General features: G+C 40.3%; 1 protein-coding gene across 4 annotated transcripts in view; it reads right to left on the bottom strand.

Moving 5' to 3' along the window:
• LOC115195569 (lethal(3)malignant brain tumor-like protein 4) overlaps nucleotides 1-15,929 on the bottom strand; it is a 148,523-nt gene extending 132,594 nt beyond the window's left edge. For all 4 annotated transcript variants that reach the window (XM_029755553.1, XM_029755554.1, XM_029755556.1 and 1 more), the window contains exons 1-2: nucleotides 15,820-15,929; nucleotides 7,900-8,007 (exon numbers count right to left, since the gene is read on the bottom strand). The gene's annotated coding sequence lies outside the window, so the exon portion shown is untranslated. The remainder of the gene's footprint in view (nucleotides 1-7,899; nucleotides 8,008-15,819) is intronic.
• Between the last annotated feature and the right edge of the window lie 987 nt (nucleotides 15,930-16,916).

Below are 16,916 nucleotides of genomic sequence, written 5' to 3'. Positions count from 1 at the left end.
CTTAGTGTAACCTTTATTTAACTAGGTAAACAAGTTAAGAATTTGTTCTTATTTACAAGGACAGCCTACTCCTTGCTCCCCGTCAGGGAATTGAACCCCGGTCTTCCGCATGCCACGCATAACACAGGGATTTTTTTAGCTAAATAGCCCAGTACTGTACTCCCGACCGTCACGTTATACTGCGCCATATTTTCCATTCCATCCTAACAGAAACCCAGAGGGTGTTTAGTTTTTCTTGGAATAGAAACACCATAATATTCATCAAAATAATTAATTGAAGTACCAGTCAAACGTTTGGACACCTACTCATTCCAGGGGTTTTCTTTATTTTTACTATTTTCTACATTGTAGAATAATAGTGAAGACATCACAACTATGAAATAACACACACACACACACACACACACACGGAATAAGGACATCCTACTCCATCCTCCCCTTCGGGGAATTGAACACCGGTCTACCGCGTGCCTGCATTCTCTAGCACAGCCACTATTGAAGGCTATCAAATGCTTCTCAAAGATGCCCTCTGGTAGTCAAACTAGCACTAATGGTACCAGTGGATCACACTTAAATAACGTGCCATAGAATTCTGCAGCACCATGCAAGCTGTGCCGCAGTACGCTGCAACTTTTAAAGGCAAACCACTGTAGATTAAGGCCTAATGAATTAATTTCAATGAACTGATTTACTTTTATGAACTGTAACTTAGTAAAAATCTTTTAAGTTGTTTCATGTTGCGTTTATTTTATATTTTTGTTCAGTGTAGATCACAGGAAGATAAGCTTACTTTTGCATGTTTCAGTGATTTCCAGAAAGCTTTTCTGTAAATAGGGATCTTTCAGCCTATAGTTTGATAAAAAAAGGGGTTGATGGGAAATGTGATCATGCAATTCAGTCTCTTTACAAAGCACCAACCGCCTGCGTGCATGTTAACGAATATCATACAGAATGGTTTCCCACACCCTCGGGAGTTAAACAAGGAGACGCCTTATCACCGACTCGGTTTGCTATGTTTATTATTTATTTGGCAAAATAAATTAAACCGTTAAATATTGGCGTAAGATATGAAATGCTAAGTATCCTCTTATATGCTGATGATATTATTTTGATAGCAGAAACTGAACAAGGTATATGTTATGCCACGTATTCCAAACTGTATCAGACATGCGTGTGTCCTTTTCTGGACTACTCAGCAGGAGTGTGGGGTGCTAAGAGGTACACTACATGACCAAAAGTATGTGGACACCTGCTTGTCAAAGATCTCATTCCAAAATCATGGGCATTAATAATATGGAGTTGGTATAGTTTGTCCCCCCTTATCTGCTACAACAGCCTCCACTCTTCTGAGCAGGTTTTCCACTAGATGTTGGAACATTGCAGCAGGGACTTGCTTCCATTCAGCCACAATAGCACTAGTGAGGTCGGGCACTGATGTTGGGCAATTAGGCCTGGCCCGCAGTCGGCGTTACAATTTATCCCAAAGGTGTTCGATGGGGTTGAGGTCTGGGCTTTGTGCAGGCCCGTCAAGTTCTTCCACACCGATCTCAACAGACCATTTCTGTATGGACCTCGCTTTCTGCACGGGGGCATTGTCATGATGAAACAGGAAAGGGCCTTCCCCAAACTGTTGCCACAAAGTTGGAAGCACAGAATCGTCTAGAATGTCATTGTATGCTGTAGCGTTAAGTTTATCTTCACTGGAACTAAGGGGTCTAACCCGAACCATGAAAAACAGTCCTAGACCATTATTCCTCCTCCACCAAACTTTACAGTTGGCACAATGTGTTGGGGCAGGTAGCGTTTTCCTGGCACACACCAAACCCAGAATCATCTGTCGGACTGCCAGATGGTGTTCATCACGCCAGAGAACGTGTTTCCACTGCTGCAGAGTCCAATGGCGGAAAGCTTTACACCACTCCAGCCGGGCTTGGCATTGCGCATGGTGATCTTAGGCTTGTGTGCGGCTGCTCAGCCATGGAATCCCTTTTCATGAAGCTCCAGACTAACAGTTCGTGTGCTGACGTTGCTTCCAGAGGCAGTTTGTGACTTGGTAGTGAGTGTTGTAACAATGTTTATGGGCTACGCACTACAGCGGTCCCATTCTTATGAGCTTATGTGGCCTCCAACTTCACGGCTGAGCCGTTGTTGCTCCTAGACCTTTCCACTTCACAATAACAGCACCTACAGTTAACTGTGGCAGCTTTAGCAGGGAATCCTATGACAGTGCCACGTTGAAAGTCTTCTACTGACAATGTTTGTCTATAGAGATTGCATGGCTGTGTGCTCAATTTTATACACCTGTCAGCAACGGGTGTGGCTGAAATAGCCGAATCCACTCATTTGAACGGGTGTCCACATACACTATATACGTATACAAAAGTATCTACAAAATGAACACATTCATAACAGATCATTAAGTAATTTTCTTTAGGTATCAACCAGTTTGCACCTATACTGGCAATAACTGGGAACATGCGGTGGGAACCCTGTGAGGTGAGATGAAAGGCATGTTTGGTGAGACTTTGGGATTGCCAATTGGCTGAATAGTCAGAAACGTTTTTCAATGGGATCTCTCCATCGGGGAGCCTGGGCAAACAACATTTCTGACCTTTTCCAACAGTCTGACTGATCAGTTGTATGAAAACCAAAATGAAGAGAGACATAGATGACTGATAATGCAATATGAAATGCTTGGAGGAGATTAATCATAAACCCAAATTGAGAACCTTTTGTTTGATTAAGGGTGAACTTGTGTGTAAGAGACATCATGTAGAACCTACCTAAAAGCAAGAGATCGCTATGTGCACAGGTAAGATCAGGGATATTGCCCCTGGATATTGAAACAGGTCTGTATTGTGGTGAAATTGAAAGACCACGATATACACTTTCTACCACGATATACACTTGTCCTTATTCCAGAAAGCCCACCAGATATACCATGACATTATGTGGCCGAGTGATGAGGAGAAACTGAAGAAAAAAAACATTGTCCCTTGTGTATTTCCGTTTGCATAATTTTTTGATAAAGCCTGAAATAAAAGAAAAAGGGCAATCTATAATTAAATTATAAAAACTATTTAGCAAATGTCATGTAAGTATATGTACATATATAGTGTGTAGGCCTGTCTCACACCTGAATATTAATTGTTTTATACTTCTTACTGCTCTAGGGTTATAATTATTATTTTTCAAGAATCATAACGGAATTATCACAGTGAATTATTGTTTGTTTATGAGTCAATTAATCCCATAAGGGATGGGTTGCCAACTGGTGATTTGACACCAAAATAAAATGTCATTCATTCATACAGCCGTCCTTCCTAAATCTGTTGCCTTAGAGGAAGGAAACCGCTCAGGGATTTCACCATGAAACAATGGTGACTTTAAAACAGTTACAGAGTTTAATGGCTGTGATAGGAGAAAACTGAGGATGGATCAACAACATTGTAGTTACTCCACAATACGAACCCAATATACAGTGAAAAGAAGAAAGCCTGTAAAGAATAAAAATATTTTAAAACATGCATCCCGTTTGCAAAAAGGCACTAAACTAAAACAGATGTGGCAAAGAAATTAACTTTATTTCCTGAATAAAAAGCGTTATGTTTGGTCCAACAACACATCAGTGAGTACCACTCTTCAGATTTTCAATCATGGTGTTGGCTACATCATGTTATGGGTATCAAATCAAATTTTATTGGTCACATACACATGGTTAGCAGATGTAATTGCAAGTGCAGCGAAATGCTTTTGCTTCTAGATCCGACAGTGCAGCAGTATCGAACAGGTAATAACAAAAAAGTCCACAACAAAACCTAATATCTAACAAATTCCACAACAAAACCAAATACACACAATCTAGTAAAGGAATGGGATGAGAATATATAAGTATAAAATATATGGATGAGCAGTGACAGAGCGGCTAAATTGCAATAGATAGTAAAGAATAGCTAGTGAAGGATACAGTATATACATGTGAGATGAGTAATAAGATATGTAAACATTCTTAAAGTGGCATTATTAAAGTGCCTAGTGTTCCATTTATTAAAGTGGCCAATGATATTAAGTCTGTAGCTGGCAGCCACCTCTCTGTGCTAGTGGTGGCTGTTTAACAACTTGATGGCCTTGAGATTTAAAAACAGCTTCTATCTCTCTGTCCCAGCTCTGATGCACCAGTACTGACCTCGCCTTCTGAATGGAAGCAGGCTAAACAGGTAGCGGCTCGGGTGGTTATTGTCTTTGATGATCTTTTTTGCCTTTCTGTGACATCGGGTGTTGTTGGTGTCCTGGAGGGCAGGTAGTTTGCCCCCATTTCAGTTTGTCAGTGACATGTACACCGAGGAACTTAAAACTTTCCACCTTCTCCACTGCTGTCCCATCAATGTGGATCGGGGGTGCTCCCTCTGCTGTTTCCTGAAGTCCACGATCATCTCCTTTGTTTTGCTGACATTGAGTTAGAGTTTATTTTCCTGACACCACACTCCCAGGGCCCTCACCTCCTTCCTGTAGGCTGCCTCGTCGTTGTTGGTAATCAAACCTACCACTGTAGCGTCGTCTGCAAACTTGATGATTGAGTTGGAGGCGTGCATGGCCATGCAGTCGTGGGTGAACAGGTAGTACAGGAGAGGGCTGAGAACGCACCCTTGTGGGGCCCCAGTGTTGAGGATCAGCGGAGTGGAGATGTTGTTTCCTACCTTCACCACCTGGGGGCGGCCCGTCAGGAAGTCCAAGACCCAGTTGCACAGGGCGGGGTCGAGACCCAGGGTCTCAAGCTTAATGATGAGTTTGGAGGGTACTATGGTGCTGAATGCTGAGCTGTAGTCAATGAACAGCATTCTTACATAGGTATTCCTCTTGTCCAGATGGGATAGGGCAGTGTGCAGTGTGATGGGGATTGCATCGTCTGTGGATCTATTGGGGCGGTAAGCAAATTGGAGTGGATCTAGGGTAACAGGTAAGGTGATATGATCCTTGACTAGGCTCGCAAAGCAGTGAGTGCTACGGGGCGATAGTCATTTAGTTCAGTTACCTTAGATTTCTTGGGAAGAGGAACAATGGTGGCCATCTTGAAGCATGTAGGGACAGCAGACTGGGATAGTGATTGATTGAATATGTCCGTAAACACACCAGCCAGCTGGTCTGCACATGCTCTGAGGACGCGGCTAGGAATGCCATTAGGGCCAGCAGCCTAGCGAGGGTTAACACATTTAAATGTTTTATTCACGTCGGCCACAGAGGAGAGCCCACAGTCTTTGGTAGCGGGCAGTGTCGGTGGCACTGTATTGTCCTCAAAGCGCGCAAAGAAGTTGTTTAATTTGAGACTCCACTTTGTCTCTATACTGACGCTTTGCTAGTTTGATTGCCTTACTGAGGGAATAACTACACTGTTTGTATTCGGTCATGTTTCCAGTCACGCTGCCATGATTAAATGCGGTGGTACGTGCTTTCAGTTTTGCGCAAATGCTGCCATAAATCCACAGTTTCTGATTAGGGAAGAAGGTTTTAATAGTCACAGTGGGTACAACATCTCCTATACACTTCCTTAAAAACTCGCTCACCAAGTCAGCGTATACGTCAATGTTTTTGTCTGAGGCTACCCGGAACATATCCCAGTCCACGTGATTGAAGCAATCTTGAAGCGTGGAATCAAATTGGTCAGACCAACATTGGGTAGACCTAAGCACGGGTGCTTCCTGTTTTAGTTTCTGCCTGTAAGAGGGGAGCAACAAGATGGAGTCATGGTCAGATTTGCCAAAAGGAGGGCAGGGGAGGGCCTTGTATGCATCACGGAAGTTAGAGTAGTCGAGTGTGCTACTCACTCATGTACTGCAATCAATATGCTGATAGAATTTAGGTAGCCTTGTTCTCAGATTAGCTTTGTTAAAATTACCAGCTACAATAAATGCAGCCTCGGGATATATGGTTCCCAGTTACTGGGTTCCCAGTAAAGTCCAATCAAGTTCCTTCATGGCCGTCTTGGTAGCATCTTGCGGGGGGAAATATACACGGCTGTGACGATAACCGAGGCGGGATATAATACGGTCAGCATTTGATTGTGAGGAATTCTAGGTCAGGTGAACAAAAGGACTTGAGTTCATGTATATTGTTACAATTACACTATGAGTTGTTAATCATGAAACATACACCCCCGCCCTTCTTCTTACCAGAGAGATGTTTGTTCCTGTCGGCACGATGGACTGAAAATCCCGTTGGCTGTAGACTCCAACAGCATGTGCCCAGCTAGCCATGTCTCCGTGAAACAGAGTATGTTACAATCCCGGATATCTCTTTGTAAAGCAACTCTTTCCCTAATTTCGTCAACTTTGTTAACTAGGGATTGAACATTAGCGAGTAATATACTCGGAAGCGGTGGGTGGTGTGCGTGCAACCGAAGCCTCACTAGAAGACCGCTCCGGCACCCTCTCCTCTGACGGCGTTGTTTTGTGGTCAGCCTCTGGAATCAGTTCAAATGCCCTGGGAGGTGCAGGCAAAGGGTCCGCTTTGGGACAGTCGTATTCCTGGTCGTAGTGCTGGTTAGTTGACGTCTCTCTGATATCCAATAGTTCTTCACGGCTGTATGAAATAACACTTAAGGTTTTCTGGGCTAACAATTTAATAAATAATACATAAAAAAAACAAAATACTGCACAGTTTCCTAAGGACTTGAAGCGAAGCTGCCATCTCTATCGGCGCCATCTTGAATCTAAGGACTAGGGAGTATTTTAAGATAAAAATAAAATGGAATAGAGCTAAGCACAGGCAAAATCCTAGAGGAAAACCTTGTTCAGTCTTCATTCCCAAAGACACTGGGAGACAAATTCACCTTTGAGCAGGACAATAACCTAAAACACAAGGCCAAATCTACACTGGAGTTGCTTACCAAGATGACATTTAATGGTCCTGAGTGGCATAATTACAGTTTTGACTTAAATCGGCTTGAAAATATGGGAAAAATGTAAAATGGCTGTCTACCAATGATCAACAACCAACTTGAAAGAGCTTGAATATTTTTTTTAAGAATAAATGTGCACAGATTGTACAATCCAGGTGTGCAAAGCTCTTAGAGACTAAAAGCCAATTTATGCTTGAGACGAAATGTGGTCAGAAGCGCCGTATGGAGGGTGTGACGCAATTGCGGAGCCTCCAGCGGCATGCAGAAAGCCAAATTGAGCTCTGTACCGCATCGCCGTGTGCTGCCCAAATTTTGTAAAAAATGCGGAGGGCTCCGTATAGCGCTGCATTGACATAATTGGTTGACAGTACGTCCAGTATAAACACAAACTCACTTCCTTGACAACTTCCTTCATAACAGCTCTGCTCAGCGAAGCGCAAGAAGTATTAATGCCCTGATTTCTGCATCGGAATGACCATGCAGAGCCTTTTACCCAGAAAGGCTCACAAATATCAAATTTACATAAGTATTCACACCCTTGAGTCAGTACTCAAGAATGTGAATACTTACGTAAATTTGTTATTTCATTTTCAATAAATGTTTTAATATTTCAAAAAAGACATGTTATCACTTTGTCATTATGGGGTATTGTGTGTAGTTTGATGAGGAAAAAAACAACTTCATCCATTTTAGAATAAGGCTGTAACGTAACAAAATGTGGAAAAAGTCAATAGGTCTGAATACTTTCCAAATGCACTGTATATCTGGGACTGAATGTAAGGTGGGTGAGATTTTTTATTTATTTAATCAATTTTGAATTCAGGCTGTAACACAACATGTGGAATAAGTCAAGGGGTATGAATAATTTCTGAAGGCACTGTAACCACAAGACAACCGTGTATGACCCTGAAAGGGACTCAAATCACCATTCTGAGCATTGACCACTGGTACCCTAATGTTAAGTGAACTCTCTAGCGGTTCTGTGAACCTCCAAAGTGACTCACCGTTTGGTATGTGCACCCGCCTCGTCTTTCGGCCAATCAGGGACTCCTTCTCCGAGCTTCCATTCCAATCACATTCTATGTCTTCACAGATCTATTAGAAGCCAGACACTGAAAACAACAAAAACACATTGGTTCGGAATGATAGGCAGACATACAATAGTCAATTAATGCAATGCATTTTACTTTGTTTACACACCAATTCATGTAAACATGTGCCATATTCAGAAAAGTAGAAACAACTACTTGTGAGGCAAGGTCCTCTGCTATCTTGCGTTAACAGTGTCCCCAAAACGACCTAGAGATTTCATTTTACAAAAAAAGTTGTTTTTTGTTATCAATAAGGTTTGTTTATAAACTACAGCTTAAATAATGCTGCAATGAGGATTTGATTGAATGGCTCCCATATTCTCCCTCTAAATGCCACTGCATTCCCAGGCAGTCAATAGAACCTTCCATATTAGATAGGGAGGGCCTATTATTAATTGGTGGAGTGACGGGAAGGTCTCCAGGAGGTGTGACAGAGAGGGGGGGGGGAGAGAGAGCTAGTGCTTGAGGAGGACTGAAGGTGAGTGTGGATGATCTGACTGCAGCCTCTCTGATTAACTGGGAGAGGGTGGCTGCCAAGGCTCTGGGCATGGGGTGGCTCTGCGTGGCGTAACCCTCCCTTGCGGGACAAGGTTGATCTAATTGTTTCAGTTGACAGTGAAAAAGCCACCAGGAGGTGTTTGATGTGTGTGTGCCGTACAGAAGAGAGCGGAGAAGACCAGGTTTGTGGGAGTAGAGAACTGAATCCTAAACAGCCCACAGCATGTCCTTTGACCTTCAGTAAAGTGGTTGTCGACTGCGCAACCGTGTAAACAACGTAGCCTTATTAAGCCCACCACAACACGAAAAGCTAAGCACAATTTATATTTTCCAGCTATCTCCACTGCTGTTATCCAAAGAGACAATTACACCCCAGCCCCAGGAGACCAGCTACAGCAACAGGCCTTTGTAATGCAGCATGAACTGTGTACCTGACAGGAATTAATAAAGTTATCAACAGGCTCCAATTCCATAGAGATAATAGGATGGATGTTGCCACCTTGACCTGAAGCTGGGGGGGGGGGGGGGGGGGGGGGGGGGGGTTATTAATGGGCGCTACCTAAAATAGATTCCATTTACCTTGATGGCGTGATGCACTACTCCTGGGTATTGTTCATTGGTCACAAATGAGCTCTGTTACACAAACATGCATAAATCTAATGAAGATAATGGCAGCCCAGCGGCCAATACAAGCATACATCATTCTCCAGACAGAAAGAGAGGCGTGAGAGAAAAATAGAGAGATCTAGATGGAGCGAAAAAAAGGAAGAAAAAAAAGAGCAAGCGGGATAAAAAATAAAAAAAAGAGCGAGGGAAAAAAAGAGAGAGACCTCAGCAGGATATGTATAGGTGTACTTATATGCCCACTACATGCATTTACAGTAAAGGGACCCATTACGTGTTACATTGAAAAATCTAACTGAAAGTGGTGGCCATTTTCATGCCTCCACAATGAATCAGTCCAAGACAGATCCATCATAAACCCGGCTCCTTTATGTCACTTCTGAATAACAAGAAAGTGAAATATCTGACACACAGAGGCTGGTCTATTTTTGTTCACAATAACAGAGCTCGCTAAGAGCATCCAATAAACACTGCACAAAAAAAAAGCATTCACATTATAATGGAGACTCGACAAAAGTGTTCAGTGGATGGAAAAGGGAAAAGAGAAAGATACCAGCAGGGACATTGAGGAAAATATGTTCATGGTTATCTGATGCTTTCAGTGCATTCGTGGCAAAATGAGGGAAGTGAATCGGTCCTTTCTCAAAGTTTTAAGGCTTGGTGTTTGTAGTCAGTACAAGCCTTTCAACCTACAGTTAAACTCTCCCTTTGTCTGTTGAGCAGCTTAGCTCAGTCTCTCACTATGTGCGCTGACAATGAGGAGCAAAACAAATCACTGTTCAACCGCCCGTGGGACAAAAAGAAAGACAAATTGTAATCTGTCCTAATCTGATTGATGGCAGAGGCCCTGCTGTAGGCTGCCATACAGATAAAATATCTGCGACATCTATAATTGGTCTCCCTAAATGATTTGGGTTGCGACTCCTGCTGCAAGTGGATCCCCAATTATCTCCTGTGTCATCTGAGAATACACCCTGCGTCTGATAGTTGGGGATTTACAGAACACTTATAGAACACTTATGGAATGCTTATTCTCAGTTCACTGGCACATTTGAATGCAGGCTGAATTAAATGTACAGGTATTATTAAGCAATGCTGTCAAGTGTCAAATATAGCCTGATAAATGCATACTGTCTGGAAAACAGAAAAGAAAAAAAAGACACAATGTGGTGGTGTCAAACCTTTACTGCTGGGAATCATCCATTCCCTTTCCAAAATGTAATTACTACACAACAAATTTGAAGTCAGAATTTTAACACAGAGCGTTAAATGTAGCACTTTCTTAGAAATGATGTGTCACCCACCGAAATAGACTTAAACTAAGACTTTTCAAAGTGTTCACAAACTAACACCCCTAGGGTGTTGGGCCTTAACACCCTGGGTGTGGCAAATTCGGACTTAAATTAGGATTGTATTGAACAGGCAAAACATAAACTGTGTACGTGACCAATAAACTTAGATTTTATGTTACAGTATTTTTGGGGGGTGTTGTAACATCACAGGTTGTAAAGCCTTGTTTGAATATTTCCCAGCATGCCTTTCAAGTCAATGTGAGAGATACCAACCCATGACTGTGTTTGTTAGTGACAGAGACATGCGTGTTGCATTCAATAACTCTTCATCTTAAAGCTGTCTAAGTGACTGCCTAAGTGAATATGTTTCAATTTAAAGTGAACCCTTTATGACCATATATTTTCAATTTCATAAGGTCTTTCATGAGCCACATCAGACCTGCAAGTCACAATAAACTGGTTTGTGAAGTGATTAGTAATTCCTATCAGAATCCAGCAAATAATTGTAATATTATATCACCCACAACCTGCATTCAGAATGACTGCTATGGTGAATGACTTGACAAACAAGACTACCTAAACCATATAAACTGGAACAACCATCTCAGTAACGGGTGCAATAGGTCCAACCCCTTACAGGTTGGATTAGTTTAGAAATAGTATAAAATCAATTAATCAAACAACATGCATGCAGAAACATATAAAAACAAACTGTTCAAAAATCTACCTGCAACAAAGCATTCTGGAGAAAATGATAGAGGCCCCTCCTAGGTCTTTTTCACTCCGAGAATTAACAGAAATGAACTAAACACAGTGGAGTAACAACACCACGCAGTGTTGATTCCACTGTTATTCAAATAACACTTAATTTATTCACCACAAGTGGTGTCAATTTCAATCCCACTAGAATCAACACTAAGATATAACACTCACAGCACTTTTAACCTTAACACCGAGATTTTAACACTTGCAAATTTGCTGTGTATCTATTGCTTCTAAAGTCTGATTTATCCTATGCAAGGAAAAAAATGTCTAAAGCTGTGGAAGAAGGCCAAAAGATACATTTAAAGACTAGCTTTATAGGCTTAAAACACATTTCTCCTATGGCTCCAATCATTTCATCCTTAGTTTCTATTTGAGGATTATTAGTAAACACAGTTGTTTTTGTCTACGACAGTGTACAAACACTAACACATGAGGGCACTTTGGCTAAGGGTTTTAAGAGCTTTAGTATGCGGTATGCTCAGGGAATAGGGACCACCCACTCCCCCCTGAGTCTACACAGCATGAGGCTACACAAATTCGCACATTTTTCCTGGACTTAGCAGATACCCGCGTCTTATTTGCTTCAACACAACAAAAGGAGAGAGCCTGGAGGCCATAGACAAACCGAGTCAGCGGAGTGTTATTGTGCCCTGGGTTTTCACTTTTCATAGAAACTGGCTCAAAGAAACCAAGCAAGCTGGGATCAAATTTGTTTTGATTTGATTGGGAACTGCCTATGGAAAATGCCTGGCGAGTGATAAATAGCACATAGACAAGTTGTGACAAAACCTGCCAAACACAATGATTGGATTTCCAACATAAATGACTACAGGGTACGTCCTGTTCAATTCTGTTGCAAAGGGAAAAAAAGAGATTTGTTCTTAATCTAAACAATGCTTCCAGACTGCATGCTGGTGGCACTCTCAATATACTCCTCAAGTGTAGTAAAATGGCTCCTGATTCAAAGTCAACGTAGGCTTGATCAATAGTCGGTCTCTGAGGCTGGTGAGAAAAATGTAACTGGCACACATTTACATTCTATTGAAACGGGAGACCTGCTGTTTCAAGACAATCTGCTTTGTCAATGCCATGAAGATATAAGCTTATAGCACACTAAGCACAGTATGAAATTGAGCAGTTAGGCTTAAAATGTCCTTGGCATACAATGGCAACAAATGTCACCATGTTATCATATAGACTACATCAGAGTGCATATATGAGGAAAATAAATATTATAGATGCAGAACTACACTCAAGACACACATTTGTCTCTCTCAGTGACATATACGCAAGTATGTCAAAATAATTATCCTGACACCCTTTTGTTCTGTACATGAAGGCCACATAATTTAACTTAGTTGATTGTCAGACCAGCCTTGGCACTGACTAAGCTACACAATTCAATCTCAAATCAAAATGAATAGGTCCAGTATCTGATAACGCTTAGTATCCACGAATGAAGAATCCATTAAATGACTGCATTATATACATTTTATCACCAGATTTCAATGACAATTCAGATCATCAAGACTTCATGACCCGAGGCAAGAGATGAATGGGATGGCAAAGTAGAAACTTCATGTCTACAGCATGTCTGTAGTGAGATTAAGTTGAAAAACCGATCTTGATCAACTGAAATGACTTAACATCTATTATTGTTTTGTATATTGGTAGATAACCCTTTACAACTGCTTTGGAAAGTCAGTGCATTCTCTTTCAGTAATTCTGTCAAAGAAAGATAGAACAGTGTAATCCAAAACCAGAGAGACTTTTTCTATTTTAGGGCAATGCCTTTTCTATTTCAGTTGTGAATAACATTTCCAGATACGTACAGCATATATTGCTCAACCTGTTGCATTAGATTAAATAATCACATATTTAATGCAGGGATTTGACTGAAATTATACACTTCAGTCACATTACCAGTAATGACTGATTTCTATAATTGAGGCTAAATGCACAATTGAAATCAACAGTGTTTTCCCCTATTGAGGTTGCCAGCATGTTGCTCAAAAATGGCTGTGCCCCCCAGATCTGTGATTGGCTTTCCTCCTATTGAAATCTAAAACAATGGCCAAACAATTGGCCAAACAACTAGTGCTATGTCCCAAAAAAATGGACATACACAAAGAATTACCTCCATTCAACATCGTTTTTAACAAACACTATAAACCTAAATAGAGGCGGTCACTGACATGTTCTGTGAAGGGAGAGAGCCAAGCCAATACCGCAACACTGAAGTATTTAAGTTAACAGGAAAGTCTACGCGACAGAAACCTCTGTAATACTTAACTGTGTGTACTGTACAGTGCCATGAGAGCAAATGACGCAGGAAAACAAATGGCTGGATGCTGCTTAACACATTATTCAAGCTGAATCATTAGATGACTAAAAAAAAAACCCTAGGCTTGTCTTACAATGGAAGTCTTACAATGAAGTGTTATAGCATTGTTTTATATGCTTTACAGTCAGTAAGAAATGTCTCCTAACCAGACAGTAGGCTACACAACCTGCAAGACAACTTTAAAGAGGAAAATACTTGACTTACGATATAAAGTGTCCATGTAAGTAAATAAAATGTACTCTCAGCCTCCAAAAAGCCCTAGATCCATCAGCAAGAAGCATTTCCCCATCAGAAAGGAGAAAGTGTTCCCTTCACTCAAATCAGATGAGAAGTGCACATCAAAGTTCAAGTTCAATACCATTTCAACAGATTAGAAAATTATAATTTTTCAGTTAATTTTTCAGTTCTACAACATAAATCTAATCATAAATGTAACATGACATACCATCTTAGCTTGACAGCAGAAGAAAAATGCAAAAACTAAGGGATGACTTGACAAAGCCTGTGCAACATTCTCTAGAGATGTTGAAGTCACAACGTAAGTTAGGATACGGTTCCACACATTGTCAGACTAGATTTACATTTACTAACACACCAGAGACAAAAGTCACAGTTTATGTGATTTGTTATTGTTGAATAGTTCTTCCACAGATCCACGATTCAGCTTATGTGTATTCTCTAGCCAAAACAATTTATTCATGTTTAATCTGTGTGTGCTATAACAGGAAGTGTTGTGTGGCAGCAGTAGAGCAGTGTGGAAAGCAGGAAGCATATGAACAACTTCCCGACACTGACATCAAAATAAACACGACAACGATCTATCCTTTGATGTGTCTTTCTGACAATCACTCAGCAAGATACAAAATCACTCCCCTTCAAAGTGAATGGAAATGATGAAGTATTGAATGGGAATGCCTGCCTAAAGAATAAAAAGTGGACGAGCGCATGACGTTGTGATGCTATAGGATATACTAATCATAACCCACTGGGCACACACTGGTTGAATCAAAAGTTGTTTCCACGTCATTTCATTGAAATGAAGTTGACTTCTGTTCCCAGTGGGAAGGGTTTATTCTCTCAGAAATTACAGCAAACAAAATAATGCAGAGGTTATTCCTGAAAACACGAATGAGTAATGTTTTAGTGAGTAATAATAATTGAATGACCAGAGAACTAAAGGAAAAGCAATATTTGAAAAAGCAACAAAACATAAAATCGGGGTGTCTACTGCTATGTTTTAGGCCTATCTATTCTTATTTTGTTACTTTAGTGACTGTTTGTTTGCCTGTGGTAACATTGTAATGCATAACATTAAAGAAACAAGCGCTTACATAATTCTTAACTCAACCGGTGTATATCAGTCCCAATGTACCTATTTCTTCTTCAGGTGAAATTATAAAAGTGCATCAAAACATTTCATTTGAATAGGATAAGGGGTTGACAATTATTAGTTGGATTGAATGAAGATCATTATTGTTAGAATAAGGAAACTAACCTTAATCTCGGGGAACATATATTATTTTATATGCACTTTCTGGATAAATTGCAGGAATTAAACAAACAACGGGTTGATGTTACAGTGTAATTGAAAAAAACACTTGACAAGTTGACATTTAGGCCCAAGGTTTTACAAACAAAACATGACAAACCTTAATCCTGGTCGGTTCAAATAAGCAGAAAATGGAGATGTTGTTCAACAAAATGTAGAGGTAATTTAAATATCAGGGTCAAACAACTATATAAAACTGACACTCCACCCAACTAGAAAACAACCTGGATGAGAAGATAGCCCTGAAGTCAAGGAAATAAAAACAACGTAGCAAAGCTTCATTAAGAACTTGTTACAATTGTAACTAGTCTCCTCGCACAAATACAGTTGTAACTCATCACGATGACACATTGTTACCTACCAAAAATCCTAACGTGCAAGGTTAAGACGAAACATTTCCGAGAAAAATTATAGTTTCACTTAGCTTGGCTGCCTTGCTGCGCATTGTTTAGCCTACACTATCGTGTCACATGTTTGGAAAACGTTACAGCAACAAATTGACGAATACATAGACAGTTATTTTACTTCATTTAGTGGGTCAGTAGTTGAGGGAAGGGGCATTTTATATGTTCGCTAGTTTAATAGGAGAAAACATGAGAGATTAGAGCGAGGATAGTCATATCAACGCATCTGAACACGATGGCAAAACCCGACACGCCATTGGAATTGTTTTCGTCCCACATATTGGAGCACCCCTATAGTGTGTGCTTGATCATCTTTTAAAAACAAAGTGCAGTTGTATGAAATGTTGAAGTCCTTACCCACACGGCTGTCGTTTTGCCCCTCAATGTTGTGACAGGAGGAATAAGGTTCTCTTGCTGCGGTTGTGCGCATGCTCTCGAACAGCCCTCTACTGGAAGAGTCAAAACGAAATATTAGATTGTGATCGAACAGGTGTGAAATATCGTGGCAGGGAACACGATATATGTATATATTTTTAAAAGGTACAAGACAAAAAAAGAGTAAAGGATATTGTATAAAATGTACATACTTTCTTACTGTAAATATAATTCTCCAAGAAAATATTAAAAGACTAAGCAGTTGACCTTTCCTTATCAAGTCACCTTCACCAAATGCCCTATTTTCAAGTTTGTGTAGGCTACTTACTGTGCTGTTATTAAAATAATCTAATGCAGCTGTGTTTGATTTTATAACAGTTTTATTGATAGAAAGTTAAATGAAATGTAGCCTATGTCATATAATATGATTGTATACCCTATATGATGCATACTGTATGTGCTAATCTATAAAAACGGTGTTATGGGGTCAATTCAATTGACAATGTAATCTAACTGAATTACATGCAATCATGAAATTTAACACATTTTGGCACACATCTCTATAACTAGAGTGGCCTATATCCCACATTACACCAGAGTTAGAATAGATTAGACACCAGAATTAGAATAGAATAGACACCAGGGTTCAAATAGAATAGACACCAGAGTTAGAATAGAATAGACACCAGAGTTAGAATAGAATAGACACCAGAGTTAGAATAGAATAGACACCAGAATTAGAATAGAATAGACACCAGAATTAGAATAGAATAGACACCAGAGTTAGAATAGAATAGACACCAGAATTAGAATAGAATAGACACCAGAGTTAGAATAGAATAGACACCAGAATTAGAATAGAATAGACACCAGAGTTAGAATAGACACCAGAGTTAGAATAGAATAGACACCAGAATTAGAATAGAATAGACACCAGAGTTAGAATAGAATAGACACCAGAATTAGAATAGAATAGACACCAGAGTTAGAATAGAATAGACACCAGAGTTAGAATAGAATAGACACCAGAGTTAGAATAGAATAGACACCAGGGTTAGAATAGACACCAGAGTTAGAAT

The sequence above is a fragment of the Salmo trutta genome, chromosome 6 (genome assembly GCF_901001165.1).
Source record: "Salmo trutta chromosome 6, fSalTru1.1, whole genome shotgun sequence".
Classification (NCBI taxonomy): Eukaryota; Metazoa; Chordata; class Actinopteri; order Salmoniformes; family Salmonidae; genus Salmo; species Salmo trutta.
This window is presented reverse-complemented; position numbering and strand designations above follow the sequence as displayed.